Source organism: Berghia stephanieae, chromosome 5, assembly GCF_034508935.2.
Source record: "Berghia stephanieae isolate SIO BIC M18660-M18661 chromosome 5, UCSD_Bste_1.3, whole genome shotgun sequence".
Lineage (NCBI taxonomy): Eukaryota > Metazoa > Mollusca > Gastropoda > Nudibranchia > Aeolidiidae > Berghia > Berghia stephanieae.
Window position 1 is genome coordinate 3,458,844 of NC_088364.1, and position 12,294 is coordinate 3,471,137.

Consider the following 12,294-nt stretch of genomic DNA (forward strand, 5'->3'; position numbering starts at 1 on the left):
TAGGGAATGAGATTAGCGGAAGAGTAGCGTCCCTTGATTTGACGTCACTCATAGTCTGTGACGTCACCGGCGGAAAAGTTATTAGAGAGAGAACGTCATGTTGGTTGTGCGCATGGTCTCTCGTCCTCACGGAAGCGCACAACCAACATGACGTTCTCTCTCTAATAACTTTTCCGCCGGTGACGTCAAATCAAGGGACGCTACTCTTCCGCTAATCTCATTCCCTATACATGCCGTAACTGTTATAGAAAGAGAAGTCAGAATTTGATTCCTTTAGATCTGCAACTTACACATGGACGAGTTATTATTTATTGTATTTTATTAGTTTATTGGGTTGGGGGGGGGGGTTGTTTTGGGCAACATTTTGACCAATTCGGATCTCTCTCGCTCCAGATTCTAGTTTTAGAACTAACTTTTGAAAGGAATTTGGTATAAATAATGGTAAGAAAAGGGTGTCAGATCAAAATTAAAGACACTTAGACATGAATTCTAAAGCATTGGAAAGTTTTAGTATGTAATTATAGAGTGAAGGGAAGACATTTCTCATGTCCGTTGATACAGAGATACAGTTCCCAGTTCCCTGTCTCCAGATTTGGGATTTTTGTCTCTTTGCGCCCAGTTGTTTCCCCCTTTTTAAATCCATTTATTCATTTCTAATGGAAATTGTGTCTTTCCGTGTTTATTCCAAGGGAAGACTGAACATTATATTATAACCATCAGCCGCAGTGCCGCCGCGCCTTACAGTGACCTGTGGAGAGTTGTTGACTTGCCCAAGGCCACACAGCGCGTAGGAGAGTCGAACTCAATACCTTTCGGGTATGAAGTAGAGACCGTGTTACGCTGCCCTATCATTTCACATTGAATCAAAATGGAGATTTACAATTTTTATTTTTGATGTGGCAGGCTCTGTTGATCCGTATCTATGCTTTGTTGTCAAATGGTGACCAACGAGATAGAAGTTTATAGAAAATCACAAGACGCCATATTGTTCTATTTGTAACCCCTAGTAACAAGTCACGAATCACTAGTTAACTGCCGTACTCCCGAAAATTAATATGTATTTTAAAATTTGGCCAGAAAACTCGTCCTTCAAATATCTATCGATTTAAATTACTTTCATGGAAACAAATTCTCAAACCTGGGACTACGCGAAGTTTTCTTTGAAATCCCAATTTTGAGAGTTTTTGCCAAGAGGAGGGTCAATGAAATCGATCGGTATTTGAAGGACGAGTTTTCTGGCCAAATTTTTAAATACGAGTTTTTCCCCGATTACGACTGTGAACTGGCCAATGAGACAAACCACTGCCTAACAACTAGTCCATTTTAAACTATATGCACATACATAATAATACAGTTTTGTCTATCCACATACAAATGTCTCCAAATGTTCCATTCAAACACCAAGGGGGGTAACTTGTAAAACCCGCTACGTCTCATTTTTTGGGGGGTTTTTTTTTCTAAGATTTTTTTATTATTATCTGAAATAACCGATACAGATTTTCTTCATGATGGAATATGACGTTTGTTGTGGGAATGGGGGGGGGGGGGGGGGGGGTCAGGATTTTTCAATAATATAACGACATAAAGATTTTATGATTTTTACTTTTCTTTTCAGAGGAGCTGATTTTTAGAATGCTCTGTACTGTATTGTGGTTTATCTTTTATCAGGTTTTCTGGTTTACTCTCTCTCTCTCTCTCTCTCTCTCTCTCTCTCTCTCTCTCTCTCTCTCTCTCTCTCTCTCTCTCTCTCTCTCTCTGCCTTTTTTCTTTTCTTTCTCTCTCCCTCTCCCCCTTTCTCTTTTTATCCAATTTTTTTTCTATCGTATCCATCCATCTACTGATCTATCTATCTATCTATCTATCTATCTATCTATCTACCTATCCATCTATCTATCTACCTATCTATCCATCCATCTATTTATCTATCCATCTCCTTTCCTCACTCCCGAGTGACAGAGAACAGATACCTCATTTACTTTCCCCCCCCCCCCCTCCCAGTAACAAAATCCCTTTCATCGAGTCCGGGTGTCCGGTCGGTGACCAACCAGCACGCAAAGACTTACTTGCTGAAACCAAATCAAAATCACCAACGATCAAACAGACTCCATAACAATCACTTTGATTTCGAATGGATTGTATGGATTTTACTAGACTAAATTAACAATAGGGAATGAGATTAACGGAAGAGTAGCGTCCCTTGATTGGACATCACCTTACAGAGAGAACGTCAACATGGTTTTGCGCATGCGTCTCTCTCGTCCTCGCTTTCGGTGAAGTGTCTCCGGACGCGAGGACTAGAGATGCATGCGCACAACCAACATGACGTTCTCTCTCTAATAACTTTCCTGCCGGTGACGTCCAATCAAGGGACGCTACTCTTGCGCTAATCTCATTCCCTATAGTGTTTATACTTGAAACTGCCAATTGCAGGCAAAACATTTCGGCCTCTTTTTAATTTTTTTTTAGATTATTAATTTGGCCAGAAAACTTTTAATTCATATATTTCTATTTCTCTTGATTGAAATTACATCCACCCCCCCCCCCCCTCCCACCCCCCTCCGACACCCACACCAACCCCAGTTCTTAATTAGTAGTTAGTCATTCGGAGTCATTAGGTCCATGGAGCCGGAGTTTATCCCGGTTTTCTGTAGCGTGAAACGGACAATAGCATTTGTTTTGTTACCCTTTGGGTAGGACGGTAGTCTGTCGCAAAGTACTTTCCACCTGATCAAACAGACCCAGCTACCCAATCACTGCCAAGTGGGCACGGGAGTCATCAGAAAAAGAAGAAGAAAAAATAGTAATCTCGACTTCATTCGGGATCGATCTCAGTCCTGTAGCGTGTGAAGCGAGTGCTCTACCACCTGAACTATTATTATTATAACCCTTTTGAATCTCTGAAGAAAGACATTTGAGAATTTTCGACAAGATGATGGTTGGGAGGCTTGGGGGGGGGGGGGGGTGTCATGATACCTGTTCACTGCTATGGTTAGGCTGTTTTGTTTTGTTTTGGTTTTTTTTTTCTGGCCAAAATCTCGACCTTTTTCAATGTAGTGGAACTTGTCGTCCTCGTTGATTCATTATGTGTGTGGCTGGCTGAGAAAACCCTGAAAGATGCGGAAATTTCATAAGTTGAGTTATGTATACAGTGGTGTAGACCACATCTTTCTGATCATTTACCACTTTAAACTTTCTATGTCTATTAAAAGCCAAGTTATGAATTTATTTCTGAATAAAATGTGTTGCTATGGAATTGGAAAACACTTTATCTTTGATTTTGGCTCATATCTCGAATCGAAGCTTTTCACATCTTCCCGGATTTTCTCATCCAGTCTCACGTAATATAATATAACATCCAGTCCTCTATATTGTCTGTGAATATAATATAATAATAATATACCAACAACAAGATGTCATTCTATGATTAGATGATAAAACATTGGTTTTTTCGTTATTTTTTCAGTGTTGGTGTAAAGTTAATTCGTCCCCCCCCCCCCTTATTATTATTATCATTATTATTATAATTATTATTAATATTATGTTGATTTTATCGTGTCAAATTGAAATAAATATGAAGAAATGCAAGTTATTTATCATCTTCTTCTTTTAAAACAAAATCTGATATTGCAACTTACATTGTGGCCGTGTTTTTACTTAGAAAAAAACAAAAAGAGATGTAAAGAATGAAAAAAGGTGGGATCTCTAATCTTCACACGATACTAACGAAAGTGAAAATGGAGAGGCTTCGTATGGGAACAATGGACGTTTCGGTTACAAACCCTTCGTCAGCACAACAATACACAAATTAACGTGGAAAACAAATAAAATATAATGCAAAAAAACTTGTGTCGTCTGTACTCAAAGAGTACATTATTTGTTTTCCACCTTAATTTCTGTATTGTTGTGCTGATGAAGGGTTTGCACCCGAAACGTCCATTGTCTGTTTTGTTCCCATACGAAGCTTCTCCATTTTCACTCTTTCGTTAGTATTTTCCGATTACCGGCTTCAGGCAGCCCTATCGTTTTCTAATCTTCACACGGTGCCATTTCTTTGTGCATTTTTGATTGCATGAACTAACAATAACAACAATAGGGAATGAGATTAGCGGAAGAGTAGCGTCCCTTGATTGGACGTCACCTTACAGAGAGAACGTCAAAATGGTTTTGCGCATGCGTCTCTCTCGTCCTCGCTTTCGGTGAAGTGTCTCATGCCGCTTTCACCGGAAGCGAGGACGAGAGACGCATGCGCACAACCAACATGACGTTCTCTCTCTAATAACTTTTCCGCCGGTGACGTCCAATCAAGGGACGCTACTCTTCCGCTAATCTCATTCCCTATACCTGCACACTGTCCTTGTGAATGATAACCACAGCGCTTCACATTGCATGGTGACTGAATCAATAATAGGCTAATATATGACCCACCGTATCAAAGCGGTATTATGTCGGGATCCACTCGGTAAGGGAAATTGAATTCATAGCCACAAATATCCAACTTGGGTTTTATTTCTGTACGTTATGCTGGAGTATAAAGACTATTTCTTGCATTGCAAAAACTTCTTAAGCTCCAATTTCTCATCATTCTATCTCTAAATTCACTTTTTGGGGTCTGAATCATCCCGACATAATACCGTTTTGAGACGGAGGGTCACATATATGCATGGCGTTTTCAGGTGTGATCGCAATGCCATTTCCTCATCAGTGAGTGTGTCAAAATATTGTGGGAAATACTCACAAAATGTGGGGCGGATGGGTTTGGGTTACAGGCAAGTATGTACTTCGATTGTATATGATATATGTTATGGATCCCAGTGTGGAAATTTGTTTTCTGGATGTACTTCAAATGGAGGCTGAAATATCCAAGGCATTAGCCGCAATGTAGCGCCGCGAGTGAACTAGGTGTTGGAGACTTGCTTAAGGTTAAGGCCAGCGAGCGCGGCGGACGGGAAGCAAATCCACCAGCAACAGGTTACCTCGCTCCTGGTCACGAAAGCATAGGCCAAGCTACCCGCTGTGCATGTTGGCTTTTATATGGGCCAATATCCACTAATTGTGCTCAAAGTGCTTTACTGTGGGTCCCAAACCAACAGCAACATTTTACATGTAGGAGAAGACGACTGTATTGTATTGTAAATAGTAGCATCTGCGTTTGTCGCGGCCACGACCCGCGAATTTTCGTATTTTTCAAAATGAGTAAAATAAAGGAAGGCAGTTTTTTTCACTGTAACAAGTGAAACAATTGCGCAGTAGTTTTTTTCTCTTTTACAGTCATGTTTGATTGAAAAGAACTCTTTTATCGCCATGCTGTTCCCAACTGCTGTACTGCAATAGAATGGTCATTTTCTGATCAGAGGATAAAGAGGCGTGGCCTTCGTGTTGTCTGACAACAACAAATCAATATCAAAGTGACTGCCGATTTACCCTGGCACTCTGATTGGTAGGCACCAGTGGGGATTGAACCTGGGACCATTTAAGATGGACACCAATGTAAATTATACCAAGCTCCCATAGTGGGCAGGGAGGTACTTACTGTGTCTTCTATCCCCTCTTATCTGTTTTCCAATTGCTTTCTGTCTTTGTCTTGGAGTGAGATTGCTTGGTTTTGTCCGGACTTTGACTGGGAGGGAAACAGTCGAATGTATAGTAATAGTTTTGGGAGATGATAATTTTTTTCCTTGTAAATCATCTCTCTGTTATGTACTGTTACTCTTTTCATTTTTAACATACAGTTTGTAAACATTTGAGTGTGTTACTCTTAGTGGATCTGTGCTTGTGTCTGGATGAGACTTTTAGGTGATCTCAAACTAAGTACTTTGATAGTGTGCTCTTGGAATGGACATCTGTTTCCTATTTGAACCAATTCCCCTTTGTCTTGTCTTTTTTATGTGCTTTAATTGTAATTCTAGAACTTAAGTTTCTTCCTTGTTACTGGCGCTGATATGACCTTATGTGTTGCGAGCGCCGTAAAACCCTTAAAAACAAACACCATAAATTATACCAAGGACAATGAGAGTCGATATTAGAGAAAACCAAACCGAGAGACCGGCGGATGACAACACATTCATGGGGAATGAACTCGCGAATATGCATTGAAGACATAACGTAAGTGGGTGGGGATTGAACCAGGGACCAGTGAATAAGATGGACACCCATGGAGATTATACCAAGGATAATGAGAGGTCAATATTAGAGGGAGGAAACCGAGATACCACTTGAACAGTGAATGGTGGGGAATGAATACGGACATATTATGCAATAGGCTTCAACAGTCGTAACGTCACTTCCCTTGTAATGACGCATGGTAACTTAGTAACTGGCTCTAAACTATCGGGGAAAGTGCGGACGCCCTTATGAGCATAAAAGCGTATCCAGAGGGGAAAAAAAAACATTTTAAATCTGATCATGTTTTGACTTTCACACATTCTGATCACAAGACATATGAAAAGTTGTAGCCAGCATGAAGAATAACAGCTACCGATTTTCTTTGTTTAGAACCACGATGGCCGCCGTTGCTGGGCGACGTAACGTCAGACTATTGAATCCAATTGGGAAGTGACCAGGGACTAAGAGATATTAATGTTATAGGGAATGAGATTAGCGGAAGAGTAGCGTCCCTTGATTGGACATCACCCATAGTGTGTGACGTCACCGGCGGAAACGTTATTAGAGAGAGAACGCTATGTTGGTTGTGCGCATGCGTCTCTCGTCCTCGCTTCCTCGCACAACCAACATGACGTTCTCTCTCTAATAACTTTTCCGCCGGTGACGTCACAGACTATGGGTGACGTCCAATCTTCTTCTTCTTCTTCCAGTGTCATCTCATGGGTTGAGGTCGACTTGAAATGACACGCCAATCTTCCCTGTTGACGGCTTGCTGACTGCATTCGGCTGCCGACAATCCTGTCCATGTCCTCACATCATCTATCCAAGTTCTTGCTGGCCTGCCTCTTCCTCTTTTCCCCTCAACTCTACCCTCAAGAATGTCATTGTTGATAGTTTGATGGCGTCTTAGGTGTCCAAAATACCTTAGTTTTCTTGATTTTATTACTTTCATTAGGGTCGGTCTGATATCAAGGATGTCACAGACTTCTTGATTTGTTTTCTTTTCTTTCCAACTGATTTTTCCAAGGCGACGAAAAGTCCACATTTCAAAGGCCTCAATTCTTTTCTCTATTTGTTTGTTCAAGGTCCATGTTTCTGAGCCGTAGAGAAGTGCTGAGTGGACATAACATTTGAGTATTCTTATTCTCGTTTTCATCTGCGTTTGTTGCGAAGTTAAAATGTTATTCAGTTGGCTGAACCTCGACTTAGCTATAGCAATCCTGTTTTTCACTTCCAGTTCATTCTTTCCGTTGTTGGTCATTGTCTGTCCAAGATATTTAAAAGAACCTACTTGTTCGATGTTTTGATTATTAATTTGGACTTTTGCGATTTTTTCAGGCTTCTTTGACATGACCATTACCTTCGTCTTTTGAACATTCATCTCTAGACCCTTTGCTGTACTGTTCAGGTTTACTTGATTTGCAAGGATCTGTAGATTTGTCTCGTTCGATGCCAACAATACTGTATCATCTGCATATCTCAGATTATTTCTCCTCCTACCTCCAATAACAATACCTGGAATGTGCTCGGTTTTACGGAAGATAAACTCTGTGTACAGGTTAAATAGATATGGGGAGAGGATACATCCTTGACGAACTCCTCTTTTAATTGGCGTGAAAGGTGACAGATCGCCCTGAATCCTGATGGCTGCTTTTTGATGCCAATATAGATTTGTGATTAGCCGTATATTTTTGCCATCAATGCCTGTCTTTTCCAGACATGTCATTTATTCTCCATGCTGTACCCTATCAAATGCTTTTGCGTAATCGATAAAGCATGCATAGATTTCTTTTTGATGATCAAGGTATTTTTGTGTGATATTATTTAAACAGAAAATTGCTTCTCTTGTCCTATTATTTTTTCTAAAGCCAAACTGTACATCGCTAACTTCATTATCGATGGTAGACCTGATTCTTTCTAGGATGATCTTCAATAATAATTTAGTTACATGGGGCATCAGACTTATTGTGCGGAAATCACTGCAAGTTGTCGCCTTTGGTTTTTTCGGTAGCGTGATGTAAACCGATTTGGCAAGTTCGTCTGGAATATAGCCTGTATTGTAAATACTATTAAAGAGATCTGTTAGTTTCACAATTGAGAATTCTTTCAAAATTTTTAGCATTTCTGTTACAATGCCATCTTCACCCTCAGCCTTGCCATCTTTCATATTTTTCAATGCATTTTCTATCTCACATGCGAGTATTGGAGGACCGTCAGTGTTGCTTGGCAAAGGTATTTGGGGCCTGTCATCATCAAATAACTCGCCAATGTATTGACACCATCTTTCCTTTATATCCTCTTTCTCAAATAATATTTTACCATTCTTGTCTTTAATACAGTTATTGTTGTTAGTGGTGCGTTTTTTGCCCGACATTTGTCTTATTTCCTCGTGGGCTGCTTTTCCATCTAGGCCAAATATTTCGATCATCCTGCATTTGTGGTTAAGCCAATTTTCTTTTGCTGTGCGACATTTGTGTTGGATTTTTTTATTCAGCGCTTCATACTCTGGTTTGTTTCTTCATTTGTTTACGTTCTGACATGAGATCCAAAATTTCTGGTGTCATCCATTGCTTTCTTGTTCTTTTCTCCTTCTTTGGAATATCCTTATTACCGAATTTTATGCTGTCTTTGAATATGTTCCATTTTATATCAATTTCTTCAATTTCATTTGCTTGTGAGAATTGTTCTTGTGATTCAATAAGTAGTTCATTATATCTGTTCGAAACAGAGACATTATATTTCTCCTGCAATTCTGATGACCATTTTAGACGATCGATGTCCAATTTTTCTAATATCTTTGGTTTTTTAATTTTCTTTAGCTTTAACGTTAGCTTTGCAATAAGTGGGTTATGGTCAGAATTGATATCAGCTGATATCAATTCTGACGTCCAATCAAGGGACGCTAATCTCATTCCCAATAAGAAGTGGAGAGAAAGCGCAGGGCTTGGAGATGTGGGCGTCAGTGGGGAGTGAAACCAGGACTTTAGGAGGTGGACACCAGTGGGGAGTGAGCTCGGGGAATATGAGAGGTGGACAACAATGGGGAGTGAACCCGGGACTATGGAAGGTTGACATCGGTGGGGAGTGAACCTGGGGCTGTGAGTGGTGGACACCAGTAGGAAGTGAACCCGGGGCTGTGAGTGGTGGACACCAGTAGGAAGTGAACCCGGGGCTGTGAGTGGTGGATACCAGTAGGAAGTGAACCCGGGGCTGTGAGTGGTGGGCACCAGTAGGAAGTGAACCCGGGGCTGTGAGTGGTGGACACCAGTAGGAAGTGAACCTGGGGCTGTGAGTGGTGGACACCAGTAGGAAGTGAACCCGGGGCTGTGAGTGGTGGACACCAGTAGGAAGTGAACCCGGGGCTGTGAGTGGTGGACACCAGTAGGAAGTGAACCCGGGGCTAAGAGAGCTGGACATCAATGGGGAGTGCATTCGGGACTATGGGAAGTTGACATCACTGGGGAGTGAACCCGGGGCTATGAGAGGTGGACAATTAATGAGAACCCTCATGGCAATTTTGTGTGGCAACTTTTGGGCAGAATAAAATGGCAACAAAAGTAGATGCCATGTATTTGTAAGGATCGTACTGCGTTTTTGTTTTTTGTTTTTTGTTTTTTTACACGGAGTCGATGCTGTTAACGGAAAAGTATTCTTTTCACACCTGAGTGTGGTGAGAAAATATAGAGTAAAGGGTCTTGTTTGTGCGGCGATTTGGTCTTGTGGTATGACTCTCACTTTCGGATCGGAAGGTCCTGGGTTCGAGCCAGAGACAACCCCGTCAATGGCCAGGTACTCATTTTACACCTGAGCACGCTGAGAGAATGTGAGTAAAAAGCCTTTTCCAAGGACTCAACTATGCGCCGAGCGAGGCTCGAACCTAAGACCTTCCGATCCGAAAGCGGATGTCATATCACAAGACCACATAGCCGCACAATCAAGGGGCTGTATAAGGTAGCAAATGCATTCCCTCAATAAGCTGAGAGAGTTTGTTTTTTTTTTCCCATGATAAGGGTCATTTAATTTGAGGGACGAGTTTTCTGGCCAAATTTTTTAATGTGCTTTTTACCGGAATACGGCTTTTAACTGGTTAATTTTTGGTATTCAATAGGTAAGGTCAAGGTCATGATTTCAACCCAAACAAACAAGAGGAAAAGGCAGCCAAGCGAAGACAGATGAATAGCGTTGGATGAAGAGCCTTCAACTTTGAACTCTGAACTCTTGGAGTCCTGATCGGACATTTCATTCGTCTACTTTGCCAACTAATCGTGTGCCCAGCTTTAAAATATATCATTAACAATAATAATGATAACAATAATAATAATAATAATAATAATAATAATAATAATAATAATAATAATAATAATAATAATAATAATAATAATAATATAATAATAATAATAATAATAATAATAATAATAATAATAATAATAATAATAATAATAATAATATAATAATAATAATAATAATAATAATATAATAATAATAATAATAATAATAATAATAATAATAATAATAATAATAATAATAATAATAATAGATCTTTATTGTCCATAAATATGGCAATTCGTCATTTAGTTACACTTGTTATAACGTTAAATGATAACTGTAACATTGAACAGATATTTCACTCCTACTTATTATCTCTCTCTCTCTCTCTCTCTCTCTCTCTCATTCTCTCTCTCTCTCTCTCTCTCTCTCTCTCTCTCTCTCTCTCTCTTCCTCTCTTTCTTTCACACGTGCGATATACACAACATTGAGAAGCTCTTCTTTGACTCTTTGTTGATGATGAAAAAAAAAAAATAAATAAATGAGCTTTTATATTGCGCAATATCCACTAAAAGTGCTCAAAGCCAAATAAAGCGCTTTACAAGGTGTCCTTGGCCAACAGCAACATTTAACATTTAGGACAGGACATGACGCCTGTTAGGCGATATTACCATTTTTTTTTCGGACAGAGACAACGCTGTTAACGACCAGGTACTCATTTTACACCTAAGTACGGTGAGAGAATGTAAGTAAAGAGTCTTCCCCAAGGACCCAAGTATGCGCCGAGCTAGGCTCGAACCCAGGACCTTCCGATCCGAAAGCGAGTGTCATACCACTAGACCACATAGCCGCACGATACAATAATAGCGGGCTGACTATCCGTTCCATTCAAGGAAATCCAAGTCGAATCACTGCCTGCCGCTACGTGCGGCTATGTGGTCTAGTGGTATGACACTCGCTTTCGGATCGGAAGGTCCTGGGTTCGAGCCTCGCGCTCGACGCATAGTTGAGTCCTTGGAAAAGGCTCTTACTCACATTCTCTCGCCGTACTCAGGTGTAAAATGAGTACCTGGCCGTTAACAGCGTTGTCTTTGTCCGAAAAAAATGGGAATATCGCCTAACAGGCGTCATGTCTCGTCCTACATGTTAAATGTTGCTGTTGACCAGGGACCCCTTGTAAGGCGCTTTGAGCACGTTAAGTGGATATTGCGCTATATAAAAGCTCAATTATTTTTTTTATTTTTTTTTTAACAATGGGGATGATCTATCTATATTACAGTCCCATGTGCTACAGGTCATTGGTCACATGGCAAACTGGGCTTAGAATGACCCACATAGTGAAAAGGGTTCACAGTTTGAGAAATATCCAACATCACAATTGGTCATTCTGCTCAGCATGACTCATGGGTATGTTTACAACATTCATAAACAAAGCAGTGTGTTTAGATACATTGAGAAATGTCCAATCGTTGTACAGCAACAGATCATTGAGCTATTTAAAAAAAATTGAGCTCTTATATAGCGCAACATCCACTAAATGTGCTCAAATCGCTTTACAAGTGGTCCCTGGTCAACAGCAACATTTAACATGTAGGACGAGACATGACGCCTGTTTGGCGATATTACAATTTTCGGTCAAAGACAACACTGTTAACAGCCAGATACTCATTTTACACCTGAGTGTGGTGAAAGAATGTGAGTAAAGAGCCTTTTCCAAGGACTCAACTATGCGCCGTGCGAGGCTCGAACCCGGGACTTCCGATCCGAAAGCGAGTGTCATGCCACTAGACCACATAGCCGCAAATGATCATGTGATCGATGACTAGGTTGGACGAAAACATGAATATAGATGGCTCCCATTGCCCTGCTGAAATTGGTTCGATTTGACGTCATTTAAGTTACATTAGCATTGAGACTTTGTTGTCG

General features: G+C 40.5%; 1 protein-coding gene across 1 annotated transcript in view; it reads left to right on the forward strand.

Annotated features, from left to right (window-relative positions):
* The window catches only part of LOC144972249 (transmembrane protein 184B-like), a 63,689-nt gene extending 53,395 nt beyond the window's left edge, over positions 1-10,294 (forward strand). The window contains exon 11 of the mRNA XM_078913294.1: positions 10,211-10,294. The gene's annotated coding sequence lies outside the window, so the exon portion shown is untranslated. The remainder of the gene's footprint in view (positions 1-10,210) is intronic.
* Positions 10,295-12,294: the final 2,000 nt, after the last annotated feature.